This window comes from Halichoerus grypus, chromosome 5, assembly GCF_964656455.1.
Source record: "Halichoerus grypus chromosome 5, mHalGry1.hap1.1, whole genome shotgun sequence".
NCBI classification, from domain to species: domain Eukaryota; kingdom Metazoa; phylum Chordata; class Mammalia; order Carnivora; family Phocidae; genus Halichoerus; species Halichoerus grypus.
The window spans coordinates 104,406,798-104,428,137 of record NC_135716.1 but is presented as its reverse complement, the minus strand read 5'-3'; the positions used below and the strand labels follow the sequence as shown (position 1 = coordinate 104,428,137).

The 21,340-nt window shown below is 39.0% G+C and overlaps 1 protein-coding gene and 1 long non-coding RNA gene across 2 annotated transcripts in view; one reads left to right on the top strand and one right to left on the bottom strand.

Moving 5' to 3' along the window:
- LOC118521144 (uncharacterized) overlaps positions 1-13,352 on the top strand; it is a 30,453-nt gene extending 17,101 nt beyond the window's left edge. The window contains exons 2-3 of the long non-coding RNA XR_004910015.2: positions 11,894-12,021; positions 12,754-13,352. This is a non-coding gene — a long non-coding RNA (uncharacterized LOC118521144). The remainder of the gene's footprint in view (positions 1-11,893; positions 12,022-12,753) is intronic.
- Positions 1-21,340, bottom strand: part of EXTL2 (exostosin like glycosyltransferase 2) — a 151,230-nt gene that overhangs the window by 6,972 nt on the left and 122,918 nt on the right. The window lies entirely within an intron of this gene.

The following is a 21,340-nucleotide window of genomic DNA, read 5'->3' as shown; positions in this document are numbered from 1 at the left end:
GGGAAATGGGGATTTCCCAGCAAGAAGATTCTGAATATGGGATGGGGCTGGGGGCCAGGGGGAGGAACTTACGTGGCTCCCTCACTATTTTAACTAAGTTTTGCCTTTCACTAACACTGAGAAAAGACGCTTGGCAGAGAGATGCCTTGGGTATCTTCCAAACAACTCCAACACTGAGACTCTTGTTATCTTCTTGTCTCCACTGCATACAGATTGCTCTTTCCTGCCTAGAAAGGGAGCAGGTTCCTGGAGGCTCTTGATAAACCAGAAAAGAACAGAGCCTGGGTGATTCAGCTGGTTCCACCCCTGCTCAGAAGGGCCATTCCTTTGTTTGAGCATCAGGTTTCGTTTTCTGCTTTCTTAGGAAACTCCATGGCTGAGAGGAAAACATCCACATACATTTCTTCCAAAATAGAGCGTTGTGTGGAATGGTTGACAGTATGAGGGCTTTCTGGGCCATTCTTGGCTGCCATTGGCTGAGGACTCAGGGAGCTGGACGCCTCACTGCATTTAGGACACTGCAGTTTCACCCTCTGAGGTGCAATGAAAACCGACTGCCTCCCTAATTACTTCCCTATGCCCTCCACACCTCTTCAAGGATTAAGGGACCATTTCCTTTTCTAGTTTGAACTCACTTGAGTGTTACTCATTATTTGGTTAGAATGGTGAATGTTTTTTATGTGTATCTTTCTGGGTAAATGTAGTGTTGTTTTTTAACATTGGTGTCTGGAAGATATGAGTTCAACCGTAGCCTCTGTAATTTTTTAACTGGATGACACTTGGCCAGTTCATGGCCTCTCTGACTTACAGTGCCATTGTCTCTCCAGTGGAGGTATCAGTACCCAAGTCTTTGGGTGGTGAAAAGTAATGGGAAAATATGTGTATTCAGTGTACATACATGACAGTATTACTTCACAGAAGGTTCTAATTTTTAAAACAGTACAGCAATTCCACATGAATTGTTGCTATAAGGAGAAGAAAAACAACAATAATAACTTATGGAACATTACATTTTGCCAAACACTTTGCATACATTTTTAAATTTAATTAAATTAAGTTAAATTCTTCTTTTTTAAAATTTTTTATTTAAATTCAATTTAGTTAACACACATCACTCAGTTACCCCACCCCCCACCCACCTCCCCTCCAGCAACCCTCAGTTTGTTTCCTATAGTTGAGAATCTCTTATGGTTTGCCTCCCTATCTGTTTTCATCTTATTTTATTTTTTCTTCCCTTCCCCTATGTTCATCTGTTCTGTTTCTTAAATTCCACATGAATGAAATCATATGGTATTTGTCTTTCTCTGACTGACTTATTTCACTTAGCACAATGCACTCTAGCTCCATCCACGTTGTTGTAAATGGCAAGATTTAATTCTTTTGATGGCTGAGTAATATTCCATTGCATATTTTATTTTTAAAAAGTTTTATTTATTTATTATTTTGCCAACCTGGTGAGTTTGGCAAAGTAGGTATTTTTAAATCTCTACTTTAGAAATTAGAAATTGAGAGTCAGAGAAGCAAATTTATTTTTTTAATTTATTTTTAAGATTTTATTTATTTATTTGACAGAGAGAAAGGAGAGCAAAAGCAGGGGGAACAGCAGGCAGAGGGAGAAGCAGACTCCCCACTGAGCAGGGAGCCCGATGTGGGACTCGATCCCAGGACCCTGGGATCATGACCTGAGCCGAAGGCAGACGCTTAACCGACTAAGCCACCCAGGTGCCCCAGAGAAGCAAATTTAAAGCCACACAGTAGGTTAGCTAGATGTTGTATGTCCTATTGTTGAGAGGAGGGTGCTGATGTTCAAAGATAAGCCACTTGTTGAAAGGAGTAGGGCCAGTAAAAGGAGATAAAAACTAGAACCCAATAGAGGTGATACCAATTGGAATAGATATCAAATCCCATGTTCTTTTCATCACAGAAAGTTAATTGTAATTATCAAGAATTTTCTGTTTCATATATCACTTTCTGAGAGGGAGTGTTAATATTCCCAATTACCAACTGTGACTTCTTGAACTATTGTTCATTTTCTCAGCATTGTAAAACATCCTTCTTCAACTCTTATGATATTTTTATTTGAAATGTGTTTTGATGCTAAAATTTCTATCCTGGTTTTCTTTTGATATAGATTCTCCTTTTCTCTATTTATTTTCAACTCTCCTTATCATTTTTTAAGTAATTATGTGACTCTTATAAACTACTTACTCCCAGTCTTGGTTTTACAAACACAAATAGAGACTCTCCTCTTTGGATCACTAAGTTTATCTATATATTCTTATTGTAATTACTCTTATATTAAAACTTACTTCTGCTAACCCACTTCATATCTTCCAGTTACCATCTTTTCCTTAAAAATAATCCTTTCCTGACTCTGTTTAGGTAGAATAAATTATGTTTTGGCCATCTAAAAGTTTTTACTCTATTTTTGGTTTTCATGTGGTTTACTTACACATACTTATTTTTTCCTATCAATTTACTACCCCTTATATTTCCCCCCATGCAAGCAGACATGCATCTCAACAGATTTCACATTTTCCCTTTAAAAAAAATTCTCCTTTGTGCTCTATCTTTAGTTTCCCATTTCTCAAAGATTATTATTACTCACGGATTACTATTACTCACTGTCTGATTCCAGTGTCTTGAAAACCATTATTTCATATATTTTGTCCAATTTGTTTGTTTCAAATAGGTGAGTAAATCTGTTCCTTGTTACTCCATCTTTGGTGGAAGCACAAGTCCCTGTGACTCAATCTTCCATAGTAAATATTGATCCTTTGGACAAATAGAATGCAGTAGAAATGAAATTCCTGAGAGACAATTCTCCATGGGTTTCTTGTATTTCGTTATTTCTTCCAAGCAGAGGCACTGAACACATTTGTCCCAGACTAACTTTTAAAAAATTTAGATAGAGAGCATAGAGGAGAGGGACAGAGGGAGAGGGAGAGAGAGAGAGAATCTCAAGTCGACTCCATGCTGAGCACGGAGCCTGATGTGGGGCTCTAGCCCTCAACCCCGAGATCATGACCTGAGCCAAAATCAGGAGCTGGACGCTCAACTGACTTGTGCCCCCCAGGCACCTCCCCCTGACCCCAGACTAACTTTTGAAGGGTATTTGAATAATGAACCGACTTAGAAGATAGGAGAGTATCTTCTTCTGGAGGAAAGGGCAGGTGTACTTAAGGTCTTAGAGAATATAGATAGCGTCTCTCTCCAGAGCAAAGGACGAGTATGCTTCCTGTCCAGGAAAAACCTATTTGGGTTTTCTAAGCTCAGTGCTCTTCTGAAGTACAACCCAGTGTGTAAGAAGTTGTCACTGGCCCTCTTTGCATCACCCTGTAGGAATTGGAGCTCAAAGAATCAGTGAAAGAAAATGTTTTTTCTTTGTCTACTGCTGTTGCTGCAAGTAATGAACTGTGTTTTGTCTCTGACCCAGCAGTCTGGTGCCTCTGCCAGCAAGCATGGAACTGCGGCAGCCTAACTTGTTAGCTTGCAAGTAACGTGCAATCTCATACCCTTCACAGCTCTCGACAGACAAGACAGAACAGGTTAGGTTAAAAAACAATCCAACTTCTGTCTGACTTTCTCTCTTGAGGCAAATGCCTTGGGAGTCCTAAGTCAATATGTTGTCTGGCTACTTTGAAGCCACTCGGCTGGAAGGAGCACCTGGAGTGTCTCCATTACATTTGAGATACTGAAGGGGCTCCAGCTGTTCCAATCCCCAGCTGACTGAGTCTCCTTAGCCCAGATACCAGTCACATGAGCAACTGGGCCTTCAGATCATTCCTAACACCAGCCTTGGAGACATACAGCTAAGTGAGGCAAATAGAGCTGTCCCCATAGCCCTGCTTAATTTGCAAATTTGTGGGCAAAGAAATGCTGTTGTTATTTTAAACCATTGAGTTTTGGGGAGATTTATCATGCAGTGCTGGATAACTGAAACACTGTTTATAGCATCTTTCTGGATTTCTTCCTCTTCTGGCTAGTATGTTTAAGGAGTTTCTTGTGTAGTAAATTTCTGAGATCTTATTATATGCCTAAAAAGATATTTGTTTTTCTATCACATTTAAATAATACCCTAGTTGGTTGTGAAAGTATAAACCTAAAATTCTTTTCCCTCAAAAAAGGATCTATTGTTTTCTTGCATCCAGGTTACTGTTGTAAAATCCGACATTAGTTTTATACCTATTTCTTTATGGGTGACCTGTAGTTTGTGCCAGCAATATTTGAGATTTTTTGTGTTCTTTCATTTTTTTTATATTTTATTATAGGATGTTTAAGTACATGTTTTTCCTTATTTATATTCTTTTGTACTTTATGAGCCCTATCATTTCAAGGTCTTACGCCTTTCTCTAATTCTGAGAAATTCTTGTCTTTATTCTCTCAGACATCCCTTTACTTTTTGTTGTTTTTCTCTTATTCTGTGACTCTCATATAAATGTTGATTCTTCTAATTTTATCCATCATGTCCCTTACTAAATTTTTAAAAACTGTTTTCCACAACTTTCTTTTTTCTTAGTGCTCTCATAGATTTCTTCACTCTCATCTTCCAGCTCACTAACTTGTTCTTTAACTGTATCTATTCTTTATTTTACCATGTATTGAGTCCTTTATTTCAAATCTTATATTTCTACTACAGTATTTCAAATTTTACATTTCTACTACAGTATTTTCACGTGGTTATAACATATAACTGCTTGTTCTTTGTGTTATTAATCTCTCTCTCATCTTTTTGAAGGTAATTCTACTACTATTTTTAAGATATAGATCTCAGTTTGTTTCTTAATGTGGGTATTAGATGTCCTATAAGTGTGCCTGTGAACTCATATTCTCCTGAGAGTATTAATTAACTTTCACGGAAAGGCTAAATTCTAGGTTAACTGTGATCTTTGTTGTACAGTCAGGAATAGGGGTTGGGTGGGAATGTCATCCCAGGAGATCTAACTGGAAATACGGAAAAATTATTCTTGGAAATGTGGTTTATCTTAGCCAAGCTGACACATTGCAAAGTCACCACCACCTCAGCTTATGGAAAGGAAGGAGCAGAAGGGTAGAAGGAACTCCCAGGAGTCCCTGCTCTGTCTGCATCTGTTGTTACTCACTTGTTCTTAGCTGAGCTCTGGCACTGCCCTGTTGTTTCTGGCACTGCCTTGGTCTGACCAATTTCTTTGCCCTGCCGTGGCGATAGAGCAAACTGGAATAGCCCTTTTAATGCAACAAGGAGGGGGAGAAAAGGACACAACTCAAAATTGCTCCCTCAGCTCATTTCTCAGCTGTGTTTTCCAGTTCTCTTCAAGCCTTGAATGATGCTTTTCCACTCTCCCCTCCCTATCACCTCCATTAACTGCAACACAACCACCTCCCAGCTGGGCCTTCTCTCAGTTCTTACATTAGTGTTTGGCTCCGTCTTCTTCCCCATCATATGTGTGGTGACATCAAGGCTGGTGGGGGAAAAGCTAGCAACCCATGTATTTGCCATCACATCAGCTGTAATAACATTTGAAATGTAGATTTTGAATTTCCTTGTACAAAACTCTTAAAATAATATGAAGAAATTATAAAAGAAATAATTGACTTTGTTTGTTATATTGCTTAGTTTTACTGGAGATTTGTTTACCATAGTTCTTTTCTGACAAATCTTTCTGAAGAGGAAGGGGCAAATAAGATTTTGCTTCGAATTATTAGAGTTTTTAAAGAAATGAATATTTTTGGCCCAGGTATCAGAGTAGAAATGCATTTAAGGAAAGCTGTTTGTCTCAATTGTTCCTAAAGATAATAAGGGATGGCTATACCATGACCAACACCTGCTCCTATTATCCTGGATATTAGTCATCTGTCCAATTCTTCCCTTTGGGTCCATAAATTGTAGCACTATTTCCTTAGAAACCAAAAGGAAAAGAAATCCTTCCTGTATCTTTAATTTCTAATCTGGTCTCATGACTGGTTAGAGTAACTGGCAGCATCCACCCTGCCCCACACATTTCTAGGTGTCTCTGAGATGGATTTTCCAGTGCCCTGAAATACTAAGCCACATGGAATTTAGATAAACAACAGAGATGAGGTTTTATTCTTATTTGAACATCATAATAGAATTTAAACTCCCACAAATCACCAAAATTAAATTCAACCACTTAACACAGAATACCGGGATTAATGGTGTTTTCAAATGGTTTATTTTTTGAGCAACTGACAACTCAATATCTGGATCTTTCTCAGAAGTCACAGAGCATGTTGGTCAAATAATTATTACAGAGATGCTCCAAAATCAGGTAAAAAGAGAGAGGGAGAAAGAATGGGGGGGATCGGGAGAAGAGGAGATGTCAATACTCTTATTTGTAAATGCTCTTATTATAAACTATTTTTGGAAGATAAACCTATTGAGGGCAAGCCAGATACTATGCTCCTTCATTGCCTTATGACACCTGAAAGACTGAATAATCAAGATTGAGCAAAGAACAAGAAGACTGTCCTAATACCTTAAACTTCACAAAGAAGTTACCAGGTAGAAGGGGACAAATGCAGTGACTGATCTTCCTGACAAAATGACAGTGTCTTGACAATGGCTATGAAAGCTTGATGACCCTTAACATCTTGTGGAACAAAGGAGTCAGTGAAACAAGGTGAAAATGTTAAAGGGGGAATATGAGGAACACAAAAGAAAGATGACAAGATGACAAGTTAAACATAATCCACAGAATAAGAAACGTCAGAAGCCTCCTCCGCAGTACACCTACAAACACCTGCCCTTTTGTTAATACATAAAAGAGAGCCTTTCACTGTAACCCCTTCACTTCCTTGGTAGGGGGAATCCAGATGCCTAGGCAGTGTGACATAGAAAAGATCTTACGGGGCAACTCTCTGGACAATGCATCCAGCAAGATGTGTTTTATCTTAATCAGTCTTTTATTTGTTATCCCCAAATCCTGGGGATAACGTTATTGCTCCACTCACAGTCTCAAAGACATTAGTAGATTAAAGTAGACATATTCACTGAATGATCCATGTGTGCGCTGGGGAGGAGTGATAGGGGAACAACCTTGACCTGAAAACTTCTACTCTGACTCAACTTTCAAAGAGAGAAGAGAATAATCAGTCACTTGTGATATTCTTCTTTTTTAATCATATGAGATCTGATTCAAATTTTCAGTCTACAGGCACAGATCTCTGAGGAGCTTTGATGTCTGTGACCTGGCTCCCGAGGCGTACTCTCTATGCTCCCAAATAGTTCACCCATTCGCCTTGGCCTTAAATCCACCGTAAAGGGACAGGCCTTTTATTCAAACATTTCTTCCTATCTAGTACTAAATAATTGTATTCAGGTGAATAAGACAATGGGATACAGGGGCGCCTGGGTGGCTCAGTCGTTAAGCGTCTGCCTTCAGCTCGGGTCATGATCCCAGGGTCCTGGGATGGAGCCCTGCATCGGGCTCCCTGCTCAGCGGGGAGTCTGCTTCTCCCTCTCCCACTCCCCTTGCTTGTGTTCCCTCTCTCGCTGTGTCTCTCTCTGTCAAATAAATAAAATCTTTAAAAAAAAAAAAGACAATGGGATACAAAAAACAATATGAGAGAGTTATTCATATCAGTTCTCTAATGGTAGAATCGCTATTGTTGATGAATGAGGATCAGAGGAAGGGAAATTCCTCAATGAGAAGTTGAAAGAAAGAGATAAAGAGTTTGGAGCAAGAGGGCAGCAATTATTTTAACAAATATCATTTGTGTAGTAATTATTTTTCTTTTTCTGGATATCAGATGCAGAAGATTGAGTTAATGATTTCTTCCTTTCATGACATATGATCATCACTGGCCAAAGCAAGATTCCTCTTTTGTTTAAAAAATTGTTCCATTTTATTTCTATCCCTCATTCCCATTCCACCTCCCCATAGGTTGCCATTCTAATGTATTAGATGTGTATATTTTTTTCCCATATGTTCTTGCAAAATGGGTATGGTTTTGTGTACAATTAATTTACATAAATAACATTGTGTTTTATATTTCTATTTAAAAATTTTCTTATACTCAGGACTGTATATTTAAGATTCACCCATGTCACTTTGTATACATTTAGTGCCTTGATTCTAACCACCACACAATGTGTACATTTTCTTTATGATAAATTTACTTAATGATAAATAATTTTCCCTATGCACCCTCCCAGGTATGTGCACCCAGATTTCCTCTGGTTATGTCACCCCAGAGGATGCTGAAGTCCATATCCGTGTATATGACCCTTAAGGACCTCTGTGAGAATCTCTTTGGACTCTATTATTCTATTCCAGCAGTAGAATTGTTGGTTTTAAGGTTAGAATATGTTTGAAACACTCCAGGTTTTTTTTGGGGGGTGCCACTTTTTCTTGCATATGAGGTTGGCGAGTAAATGGGGTGAGCAGACATAAAGGGAGATGCCTACAGTCACTAGTAAGAGTAGACCTTTCTCTTCTGACTACAGGGATTTTCTCTATTCTTTGCACCACATCACATTCCCTCCACGAACTTGTCCTATCCTGACACTAGAGAGTGGGTTAGATTCATTGCATTATATTTCCCATGGGCTGTCTAACCACTCTCTCCTTTGTGAATATAGTGTAACTAGCGGCTCACAGAGCTAGGTTAGTGATGTGGGATATACAAATTCCCTGTTGGCCCATGGCAATGCTAGTGATCTCATTTAACTGTTTTCTGGTGTACTAGAAATAGTGCCTCTGTGTTAAAATCAGGGACAATCAAATGCATGTGACTTGCTGGCACAGGTCTTAGAGGTGAATTTCTAAGAAGACGGCTGACTTTTCAAGATCTGCTAAGGAAAGGGCAGTGAAGCTTTGAATTACTACCTCTTGTATGTGAAACATATGTAAGGCTTTGACATCATGGGCTTGTGGAAAGAGAGACTGGGGGCACCTGGGTGGCTCAGTCGATTAAGCGTCTGCCTTCGGCTCAGGTCATGATCCCGGGGTCCTGGGATCGAGCCCCACATCAGGCTCCCTGCTCAGCTGGGAGTCTGCTTCTCCCTCTGACCTAACCCCCTCTCGTGTTCTTTCTTTCGTTCTCTCTCTCTCTCAAATGAATAAATAAATAAAATCTTTAAAAAAAAATAGAAGGAGAGACTGGGTTTAAATCTGCTGGGGAAAATAGTGCAAAGCTACCTTACGATCGATTCCTCAAAAATAATTCATAAATACTTAATGGTAAATAATCGGAGCGTTAGGGCAACCGTATTTTGTACTTCACTCAATTATGTGTTTATCATTTTGTTTGTTTTTAATGTTGTTTCACCCATCCCCCAACATTCTTCCATCACTGTCACATGGCAGCTCCAGTGACCACACTGCAATGTGAAGTTCTCAGTCCTCAAGGAAGCCTGATACAGTCATTCCAGACATTCTTACACAGCCGTTTCTATCTTTTACAGGGGCTTTGAACTTTGATGCTAAATCAGTGTCCTCTTACAAGGGAGAATGAATTCTATAATTCACAGTGGAAACTTACTCCATCAAGAGCGATGATTGAATCTAAACTTGGGGGGAGGGAGAAGGAGACTCCTCTTAGAGTCTCCTGGGATGCAGGTGCATGTTTGGGGAGTGGGAAGTTTTAAACACTGTAAGTCTTTACCTAGGAGATTCTCACCCCCTCCCCCACCATTTTTGACCCATCTACTCACCACCTAACCCCATAACATTCAGGACAATTTTCTCCATCGTTTCTTGGACAATCAGCCCCTTATAGACAATAACAGTGCCATTGTTCACTTGAGCAAATGTCTTTTGCCTGTAAGACAGGCATTAGGAAACTGGGTCAAGTGATTGGCCAGATGAGAATTTTTGAAGAAAAATTCTTTTAGGTTCCCTCAGTTGCTCTGACATTCTTGTTTTTCAAAAAGTAGCATAGTATATTAATCCACTGGAAAAACAACTCATTTTAGGCCAGAGGCCTGGGTTTTAATTGTGCTCTCTGGTGCAAACAGCCTTATTTGGTAACATGATGGCTCTTTGAGGCTTTAGTTGGACTAGAGAAATGCCAAGCTCTTGTCCAGTCCATAAGTTATCAAACTACTAAACCTACAGGAAAAGCAAACTGCAACGGGAACTTAGAATATTATGACTCTTTTTTTCCTTCATTTTTGAATTTTTTGGATCAAGAACACAAAGTACTGTTTCCTTTCATCTTAATACATTTTTCTATGGTTAATCTTCGCCAGAACAAAACTGTTAACACATATGGAGCCTCTATGCTAAGAAACAGTTTAGGTACAGCTATGTGTTTCTGGTCCCTTTTGTTGGATAGCCTAAGCAGAAAAGGGGATCTCCTTGGGAAAGACTCTTTGGAGAATAGTGGTTTTCATACTTTAGAGCATCAGAATCACACAGATTGCTGTTCCCCTCCACCATGCAGAGTCGCTGATTCAGTAGATCTGGGTGGGGTCTGAAAATTTGTATTTCTAACAAGTGCCTGCCCAGGTGAAGCTGATGTTGCTGGTCAGGGATCACACTTGAAGAACCACTGTTCTAGAACATCATTTGCCCAGCATTGAGGCAGTGATCTGAATCTCTCCATGTCAACCTCGTCCCCGGGTTACTGTATGTGATGAGTAGCCTTTGAGATGACTCCTCAACCTTCTGTTCTGGATTCCAGAAAATTCTGTTTTCCAATAATAATCACCACACACACACATACACACCCAGGAACAAAGAAAATGGAGAATGGGACAAACACATACAGTCACTCAGTTTCTCTATTCTTCCTCTCTGTAGGAAGATGTCTGGTTCACATACTTGGCTTAAAATAATAAAAAGATTGATTTATTTAGAATGGTGCATCATCAGCTTTCAGCAGAATCCAATAGAAAAAGATCAATCAGAGTTCAGATATGATCTCCCTTTCTCTCTGGAGATCTGATATTTATTATTTTCTGTTTACCATGAAACGTGCTATTCACTCTACCTGTAACAGCTCATGTAACCCTTGAGATAATCCCATTGGGCAGGAAATATTTTTTATCCCCATTTTATAGATGGGGAAACCAAGACCTAGAGCAGCAAAGTAACTCACCTGAGGTTGCTCAAAAAAGACGAGGTGGAATTAGTTTGCTGTACTACACTGCCTCCAACTGTAAATACTGGAAAACCATGACACACTTTCTTTGCTGTTTACATTCTGTAAAATGGGTCTATCTCCCAGGGATAATGTGGAAATGAATAAGATAATAGACTTATTAAGTGTGACAGAGAAAGGATGTGTTGTGGCTGCCAGATACTAATTTTTGAAATATTTTAGATGTTGCTCTCCTTTTCCACAACAAATCAAATGCTACATCGTATAAGTTTATTATTATCTGATTTACTCTTTTTGCATGTCTGATCCTTAAAGAATCATTTTCATGTCCTTTCCCTCAAAATGGTCATGCATTTTGGGGCACTTGGGTGGCTTGGTGGGTTAGGTGTCCGACTTTTGGTTTCTGCTCAGGTCATGATCTCAGGGGTGGTGGGATAGAGCCCACATGGAATTCCATGCTCAGGGGGAGTCTGTGTGCGGATTCTCTTCCTCTGCCCCTCCCCCAACTAGCCCACATGCTTTCTCTGTCTTTAATAAATAAATAAACTTTTTAAAAAAAGATTTCATTTATTTATTTGACACACAGAGAGAGCAGGAGAGCACAAGCAGTGGGAGCGACAGAGGAAGAGGGAGAAGCAGGCGCCCCGCCGAGCAGGGAGCCCGATGCTGGGCTCGATCCCAGGATGCTGGGATCATGACCTGATCCAAAGGCAGCCGCTCAACCGTCTGAGTCACCCAGGCACCCCATAAATAAAATCTTTTAAAAAATGGTCATGCATTCATTTTTCCTACTGACATTCAATGAACTACTCAAAAATTATTTTATTTTTCATGTGTGACCCTACAGGCAGATGTTCTGGTGCCATCAGCGATTGGTGGAAAGAGAGCTCCCTCAGGATTTGAGTTCCAGCCCCAGCTCTGCAGCTACTCGCCGTGATTCTGGCAGTCATTGAATCCTGCATTACATCTTAAGGGGTTGGGTTTGATCAGAAGAACTCGAATTTTTCTCACCATAGTATATAGGCTGGATGATTTTCACATTCACAGACCCAGCTTTGGGTGAAACCCATTAATATTTCACAGGGATGCAAAACAAATACTTTTGCAGACTTTTTTTTTTTCTAATTGCAACAACTAGACTAATTAGCACCGTGTTGGTTATCTTACTCACCCTGTCATAGATAAGATAGACCAAGAGTTATGAGCAATCCAAGGCAAGTTGGCTGTAATCCTACCTCTTTACTCCTAATCAGGAAAGCACTTCAGAATGCAAGTGAGGATGCATGATGAGTTTGTCATGGGAATCACCTGCAATCTAATCAATTTTTTAAGAATAAATCATTTCCAAATGGCAACATGTTATTATTAATGATTAATTATTGGTGATAGCACTCCCACCTGCTCACCAATCTTTGGTTGAGAACCACAGGATGAGATGATTTTCAGATCTCTTCCAACACAAACATGTCATTTATAGTCTTGGAACTTTTATCCAACAGACCTTCACAGTGATCTTTCTGGATTCACTGCTTTGAAGATGAGTTACATGGCACAATTACTTCTAAGTTCTGTCCAGTTTGCTAATCTGAAAAAAAAAAACCAAAACCAAAAACAAAAACAAAAAACAACTGTGTTGTAGCAGTTCCTTGAAAAAAGAACAGCCCTGAGAGGAAAATAAAATTGCTGCCTGAATCGTTTCTCCTGCAGAATCCTGAAAGTCGTGGAAAATGTCAGGTTGCCTGGTGCTTGCTGGCTTCTGAAGATTCCTATCATCTGACGCAAACATGGCCTCAGCCCTGGAATGGAGGAAATAATGGAATCCACTGACCTGAGGTGCCCAAGTCCTCCCGATGGGAAATCTTTTAGGTCCAAGCTGTCTACTTTTATTTTTACATCCAGCCTTTCTCCTCACTTATTTATTTATTCCCTTTGGGATTCATTTATTTTCCCTTTGGGAATTCTTAAAAGATTGCCTAGGGAATTTTTAGAAAATGTTTTAATCTCCATAAGGACAATGCAATATTTATGTTACAATTTCCCTTTTAAACATTCTAATCACTTAGTATTTACCCTATTTATCCTGGCACAAAGTCTTCAAAAACAGGATATTCTCCTTACGTCCCATTTTAGCTATATTGTGGCAAACCACAAGCAAGCTTTTCTAATTTTTTATTTGGAAGTCTTGGAATTTCCACAGCTTATGTTCTGAGCCAAAAAAAATAGAGATTGAAAGCAGGGAATTTTTGAATTCAGCTGATTTACTTCACATTACTTTTTGCAGATACATTTGCTTAACAGGGCTGTGCATTTTAAGTGTGATTTGGAAATGGAAAGTTTTGTGAAATCAGAAGAAAAAATGGTAAAAATAGCTTGCATCTGACAATACCAATCCCAGGAAAAGGTGATGCCTAAGTTATTTAAAGACTTTCCTGGACAGCTACCGGACAGGAAGACCAAAAAAGGGCTGGGGTTGAGCTGAATTGAGACTGTTTGGGAAGTAGGCACTGTACTAGAGCAAAAAGAACACCAAACATAAAATTAGGAAACTTAACTTCTAGCCCTGGCTTTCCTATTACTTAGCTGTGTGCCTTCAAGCAGATCAGCTAACCTCTCTGACCCTCAGTTTTCTTCTAGATCTAATGGAGAAAAAAATACTTTTTTTCTGTGTACTTAGAATTGTCAGGAGGCTCACGTGGAATAAAGTATATTAAAGAATTTCAGAAATTACAGGAGCACCTGGGTGGCTCAGTCGGTTGAGTGGCTGCCTTCAGCTCAGGTGATGATCCCAGGGTCCTGGGATCAAGCCTGGTGTCGGGCTCCTTGCTCAGCGGGGAATCTGCTTCTCCCTCTGCTGCTCCCCCCCACTTATGTTCTTTATCTCTCTCTCTCTCAAATAAATAAATAAAATATTTAAAAAAGAATTTTATAAATTATAAAGCACTTTACAAATGTGAGAAATCTTTATAACATCTTTCAATAATTCAGTTACTCTTTGAACATGTGATATTTAAACTGGAAGAGATGGTGAGATTAACTGGGGCATTTTAGCAGGCCAGGACATGCTGTATTATCATTAGTACTTGTTTATACCTTCAGAAGTTTATACAAGTATCTTTCTTTGGAGCAGGGTCAGCAAATATTAATGATTCTCTTATAGGACTTAGGAGAAACCTATTGATTTCCTATTATTTTGTTAAGACCACCTTCCTCCATTCTGCTCTTCTTCCAGAGTTCAAGGAGCTCCTGGAAAGACCACCCCTCCCCTGCTCATCTTAGTCTTGCCACTACAAATTGCCTATGAAGCCAGACCCAAAAGATAGTGGTAATTAAGTCTGATCCTGTGCCTTCCTTTAAGAGATTATCAGGATGAATTCCATCTTTCCTTACATCCTTCTTGACAAACCCAAATTTCTGGACTCAATCAATACTTCTTTTGCATTCCTTATTCTGAGACAATTTTGTGTCTTCCAAGACTTCCATTATGTCCTCTAGAATTTAGTATCAATTATCTGCAAAATCTCTGATAGTCTCTACCTTCACTAATCTGTCCTTCATCTTTATTCTAATGGAAGCCTGGCTTGGCTTGATAACACTCTTTCCACTGGATGGTGACCCCACATGCCACTGAGCCTGGAGGTTAGATTAGGGATCCTCCTTATTCTCATTGCCAATTCCAAAACATAGCTCCTCTCTGCTACTACCCAAAGCCTGTCTTCTTTATCTTCCTGATACCCCAGTGACCCTACTTCATTCATTAATGATTTTGATGGTTGCTTCATCACTTCTTCTCCACCACTCCTATCTTTATTCTTAGGAACTTGAACACTGTCATAGACCTGGCCTCTGATTTCCTTGACCTTCTCGTTTGTAATAATTATTGCCTCTACCCAACTTTCACTATTCCCTCTCATAGTCATTTCCTAAAACTTGTCATCACTCCTAATATTTTATTATTATTATTATTATTATTTATTATTATTATGTTCAGTTAGCCAACATATAGTACAACATTAGTTTTTGATGTAGTGTTCAAATTCTTATTATTTCTAATTGAAATCCTAATGTCAAGATTACCATTTTCTGATCACTCACTACCTCCTTATTTTTTTCCAATTTATTTACTATAATCCCAAGCTAACAGTTCTTTGACTCTGTCTTATTGTTCCTATGTAGGATATTCCAGACTCACCCGCACCTCCTGTGCCCTTCTTTTGCACTATTGTCCTCAGCTGGTAAACTCCCAACTTTGGTTTATCCAGCATCATACCTTGTAGAACCTGCACTGCTCTATCTAAACCTGGCTGGGACAAAACCAGTGACTTTTAAAGATATTTATTTAGGTGTGTGGCTTCTTAAGATATTTATTTCATGCCATTTTCCATATCTCAGGCCACTAACAACATTTAAAGTACACACACACACACACACACACACACACACACACATATACTGAAGAAAGGGGAAAGGAGAAGAGAAGCTTCTGAAAGAAATTCCTCATCCTCTTGTTCAAACACTTTGTACTTCTACCTGGTGTTTGCTTTGCTTCCCTGCTGATTGTTTCTTTGTCTCATTACTCTATAATAGAAACTCCTTGAGAGTGGGGATACTGTTTACTTTGTCACCACTGTATTCCTGAGTACCTAGAATGGTGCTTGGCACATAGAACACTCAATAAATATTCATTTTATCACCAACCTTAGCTGTGGAGGGGAAATAGACATGTCCATGTCCAGGGTACAAATACAAACATTGGGGAATGAGTAAATCCTAGAGCCCAGAGCCTCAGCCAACAGCAGAAAGTCTATCTATAGCATAAAAAACAATAGCAATGACCTAAAGCCATGAAGTAGGATTTCCATGAAGTTCCTGCAAAGGGATACGTGCCTTGCAAGAGGACCAGTGTTGGTTTTGCTTAGAGTCCTACTGCCTGACCAGGAGCTATTTGGCCAATTTGTCTACAGTTCTTTAGTTAGTTGTTATTAGCCCAGAAATCATAATGATGAAAGGGAAGGACTTTGAGACCACCTATCCTTCTTTGCAGGTTAAAAAACTTGGACCTTAAAAGTTAAGACTCTTGTCCTAGATTACCCTTTTATTTACAGAAGAGAAGCAAGAACCCAGGTGTCTTTGCTCCTGGCTACTTTTCTCTTCATGATACCCCATAAATGTCAAAATGTCTCTAAGCAGTTTAACAGTGCAGCGCTCAGCTACAGTTCTTGAAATGACACTGGGTTCCAAAAGAAAATCTTATGTGTTGTTTATGAAAACTGGAACTTTAATTTAGCACAGAAATTGAAAATATTTTAAAGGGAGATTTCCAAAGGTGTTATGCTTTGGGGGAAAGGTATCCGAGCTTTAATCAAATGGCAGAAAATCTTTTCCTTGTTTTCCATACAAAACTCTGATCATTGTAATTATGAAATCATTCCCAAATTAAATAATTAATTAATAGACAAACACATTTTGGTTTAGAGTGATAGTTTCTCTTATGGTATTTGTCTCTTTTATCTTTCCCATGTGTTTGTTTGTTCCTATTTACCACAATCTCATAAAATGTCCTCTCCAAGTCTCCTCTCACAATGTAAATAGATGTTTTGCAATCATTCTGGAATGAGAAGAACCCTGAATATTTTCATCTCTCATTCCTTAGTGTTGCCCATGTTGCAAGTGAAGAATGGAGTTGGATTCATTTGGGGCCAGGCTGCCAAGGAAATCTCTCTTAGGGCTAACTGGAGGTAGCTATAAGAATATGGGTGGGAAGTGTGTTTTGATGCTCAGGGTTCCATTAATTTTTTTTTTTCTAAGCTCTGACAAGAGGCAAAAAGAATTCCTTTTTTGGAGTTAGATCTTGGACCTCTAGGAGAGAATCTGGACAAGGTGCTCCCATACTGTCTGCTCATTCCTCTCCTTCCTGTACACTTGCAGCAGAAGCCGTGTTTAAGCTTCAAAAATGGCCCTGAAAGTGGTATTGAGAAGCTAATACTCATCAGCTTGAGGAGAAGTGGGTGCAGTCTCCTGGATCACCTGTCGTATTCATTATGTCAAACTAGAGTTAGACTCAGGAACTTCTGGGTCCTCTAAGTGACATCAAGGGGATGGTATGTCTTTCAACGAATACTGAGACTGAGGCACATTGGTGTAGTGCACCAAGTAGTGAACTGAGGGAGAGGGGAGCTGAGTTTAAGACTCAGTTCACTGTCTGTGTGATCTTGCTCCACTAGAGTTCTCTGAGCCTCAATATTCTGATCAACGCCATGAAGACAAAAACAGCCACCTCACTCCTCTCATAGGGTTGCTGGGAGGCTCACAGACAATAATCTCAAAACACTTCGGAAAACTCTTCAGGGAAAGAGTTACATAAATGGGAAGTGTTATTAATAACTGAATAAAATGTCCTGATTATTGCCTCAGTAATTATCTATGGATATGATAACACCCAGCAACCCAGAAAGCATGTACTTGTTTATTTTTCATCTTATCACAGGCATTTGGGGCAGTCAGAACATCAGACCAAGTAATATGTAAAACCAGGCAAGATTTCTACACCCTACATGTTAAAATTTGTTGAGAAAGCAAAGCCCATGCTGGAAATAGTAAGTAAGGGAACAATTTCAAGGCCAGGTGTTTAAGGCCAGAGATGGGGATTAGCAGAGAATAGAGGAGGGTCATCCCTAACAGAACTGGAATACACAAAGGCACCTTTGTCCAGATGAAATGCTGAACTTGAAAACATGCAATAGTCAAAGCATAAATGATTAAAATTCTGAATTCTGCTAAATAAATTTACAAAAGGGAAAGGAGAAATAATTTCTATAGTGGCAGTCTTTTTCCTATTATTATTTTACATAATAATTCAGTTCTAGATTAAAAATTTAGTAAATCACTCAAATCAGGTACATGTGTATTATTAAATAGACATTTTCTTACTACTAATGATGAGTAATATTTTTCTCAAAATTCCAGAAAGCCACAATAAATCCATGGTGAATTGGGCTTTGAACCAATGATTCTTCCCATAGTTTGTTTTCCAGAAAACTTCAAACTTCTATTCGCTTGCTAAAATACAACTTATTCCCTAATTACAGACAAGAGGTAAATAAATGGATCCTCTTCTATGTCACAAGTTGAACTATGTGAAAGTTCTTTATGGATACTGTGCAGTTCTTCATTCCTAATATAGGAACTGAGTCCATGTCTTCATTTATATGTTCCCAGTGCTGGAGCAGTGTCTGTGCAGTAGTTCCTCAATAAACATTTGTAATTTGAACTGAAGTAGGCAATTGTGACAGACACTGCTAATCACCTACTCATCATCCATTCTTCCCTTTTTCTTATAAACAACATTCCGATTTATTTGGGAGCAACAATGTATTCAGTTAAAATATTCAATCTCCCACGTTTTCAATGAGCTGTAAGACGAAGTCACCACCTGGAACTTATTGAAAGCTCTTTAGAAGGGGCTAAACTCCACTGGCTTTGTCCTCTTGCCCTTCATTTTCCTCTGATTTTCCTGCTTGAGATACAGATATAATGTTTGGAGACAGAGCGGCCATCTTGGGATCATGAGGTTTAACCACATGCCAAGGATGACAGAACCAGCAACTGGAATCAATCTCGGTCTTTGATGTTTTCTCCAAGTAGCTGATCCAGCCTTGAACTGCATTGCCTTGAGTCTCGCACTAGTCTTGCCACTGTCAAAGATTTCTGTTACATAGAGCCAAATGGAATCATAAACATAGATCTTTGATTCTTAAAGTGAGGAGAAGTTGACATGATACAATGTACTGAAGTGTTTTGTCACTTTCCCAAACCCATTCTGATATGCCCACCAAAAAGTGAATGGCTCTTTCACCTGGGTGAGAATTTCTGTCATAATGAGCCACTGTTACTACTGGGAATATCAATTCCCTCAGATGTGTTAGGTCACCTAAGGAAACTCTGCTCCAGGGAGGCCCATATAAATTGCCTACATGAAAGTCATGAAGAATTGGAGTTGCTACAAACTCAGTAATTATTAGAACAGGCTGAAAGACGTATACCTGAAGCATCTCAGAGTCCAACCAGAGAAGCATCAGAAGATGCTTAAAATTTTCATATGGACAACGAGGGGATTGATAAAGTTAGGCCAGAAAGGATGGATAGCACTGCCCACAATTAAAGAATCCTAACAGTGGAGGGCACCTTCGTGGCCATCCAATTGGATATCTTAAATAAGGCAAAACTTGACCTCTGCCACATTGTTTGGAGATGTTATCCAACCTTGCTTGACCACTTCCAATGACTAAGACTTGGTGAATTCCTGAGGTGACCCATTTCATTGTTGAAAAGATTTAATAACTGGAAGTCCTTTCTTTACAGTGAGCTCAATATGGCTATCTTTTAATGTTATTACATGCCATATATATAGTACTTTATGTATTTATTTAAAGAGTTTTCACATGATCCCATTTGATTTGATAGTCATAAACATCATGTGAATCACTTCAGATGGTACTATTACCCCTATTTGAGCATGTGTAAACAAGTGCAGAGAAGCGAGCTATACTTGTGTAAGGTTTTACAATTCCTGAGCAGAGTATCTGGATTTGAACTCAGGACTATTGGGCTGTGAGTTAAGTTCTCTTTCAAACTGTAATTATTTATCCATTAGATATTGATTTACTGAGCCCTTACTATCTACTGGTCACTATGTTAAATGCTGAAACTCTCCTGGTAAAAGGACACACATATTCCTGGCCCTCCTACAGTTAATAATCTAGTAACCACATACCAATGTATGCCACCTGTAGCCCTTGGTATAACACAGAGTAACAAGCGTATTCCTTCCTCTACATAGCAGTCATTCAGTTATTACATAGCTTCGTAGGTGTCTCTTATCCAAACAAAACATACTGTTTCTTCAATAGCTCCCTACTAGAGCAAGGATTTTGGAGTTGTCTACCATCCTCATCACTTTCCTCTGAATACTCTCTGCTTTTGTCTCTGTCATAAGAAATGGCATCCTGAATCAGACACCTCTGTTCCCAATATGGTCCTGGATGGCCTCAGATGATTAGAAGGTTGAATGCTATGAGTACAGCTTGAGCTTACTGCATCTATTTTGGTTTCTCATAGCAATGTTAACTGGTGTTCACCTTATGGATCACTGAAATCCATCTTCCTATGGATTATGGTCCTCCATCTGTACTCAAGTATTTGATGTCTTACATTTAAATACTAGATTTTAATGCATTCCTATTAAATTTCACTTCATCATCCTTTGAGATCTTCTTGATCTTGATTCTGTCATTTCTAAGGTTAACTAACTTTTCCAGTCTTTTATTATGAATAAATTAGATAATCATGTCTTCTGTGTTGCTGATAAAAATGTTGAACTCAACAATTTCAAAGACAAAACACAGTAACTCTCTATCCAGGCAGATTAGTCCCAATCTGTTGTACTTACACTTGCAACTCTATTCATTCATTCATTCCACAAAATTTAATGAATACCTTATCTTGGTCTAGATTTTTAAGATGAAAAACAAAAAAGCCTGAGTTTGTAAATTGGGAAAGATAGATTTATTAACAGATAAATGTAACACAATAGGTGCTCTGTTACTGGTATACATTAGTGTAGAGAGGCCATAGAAGAGCACAGTCAGGGTATCCGGGTGGTTCAGTCAGTTAAGCTTCTGCCTTCAGTTCAGGTCATGATCCCAGGGTCCTGGGATCAAGCCCCACATAAGGCTCTCTGCTCAGCGGGGAGCCTGCTTCTCCCTCTCCCTCTGTCTGCCTCTCCCCCCTGCTTGTGCTCTCTATCTCCCAACTAAATAAAATCTTTAAAAAAAAAAAAAAGAAGAGTACAATCAATTCAGTCTGGAAGAAGCAGATTGGACCTCAAATGGAGTGCAAAGCAAAGATATAATGAGGGACTTCATCTAATATTTTGCTGAAAGCACTGTGAATTAATTCAATAGATCAGATAATTCTTTGATGTTCAAAACTTGGAATCATATCCAAACTCAGAACTGAAGTTATTTACCAAGACTTGGTCTTTGGGAGCTCATTAGATCCTATCAGTCACTTGTTTTTGTACAGAGAAATGCATTAAAATTCCTTAATCCCCGTTAGATTTCTTCTGAAGTTAAGGAGTCAACATAAATGGTTCGGATCATCTTCCTCCATGAGGACAACTTTGTGAAGGACCACTAGGTTACTGGTTTACCAGCCTATTTTGCCTGAAGCCACTTTTCTGATCCCTAGATATTTGGTAGGTGAAGTAACACATATCAGAGCCTCAGAATAGCTTCTC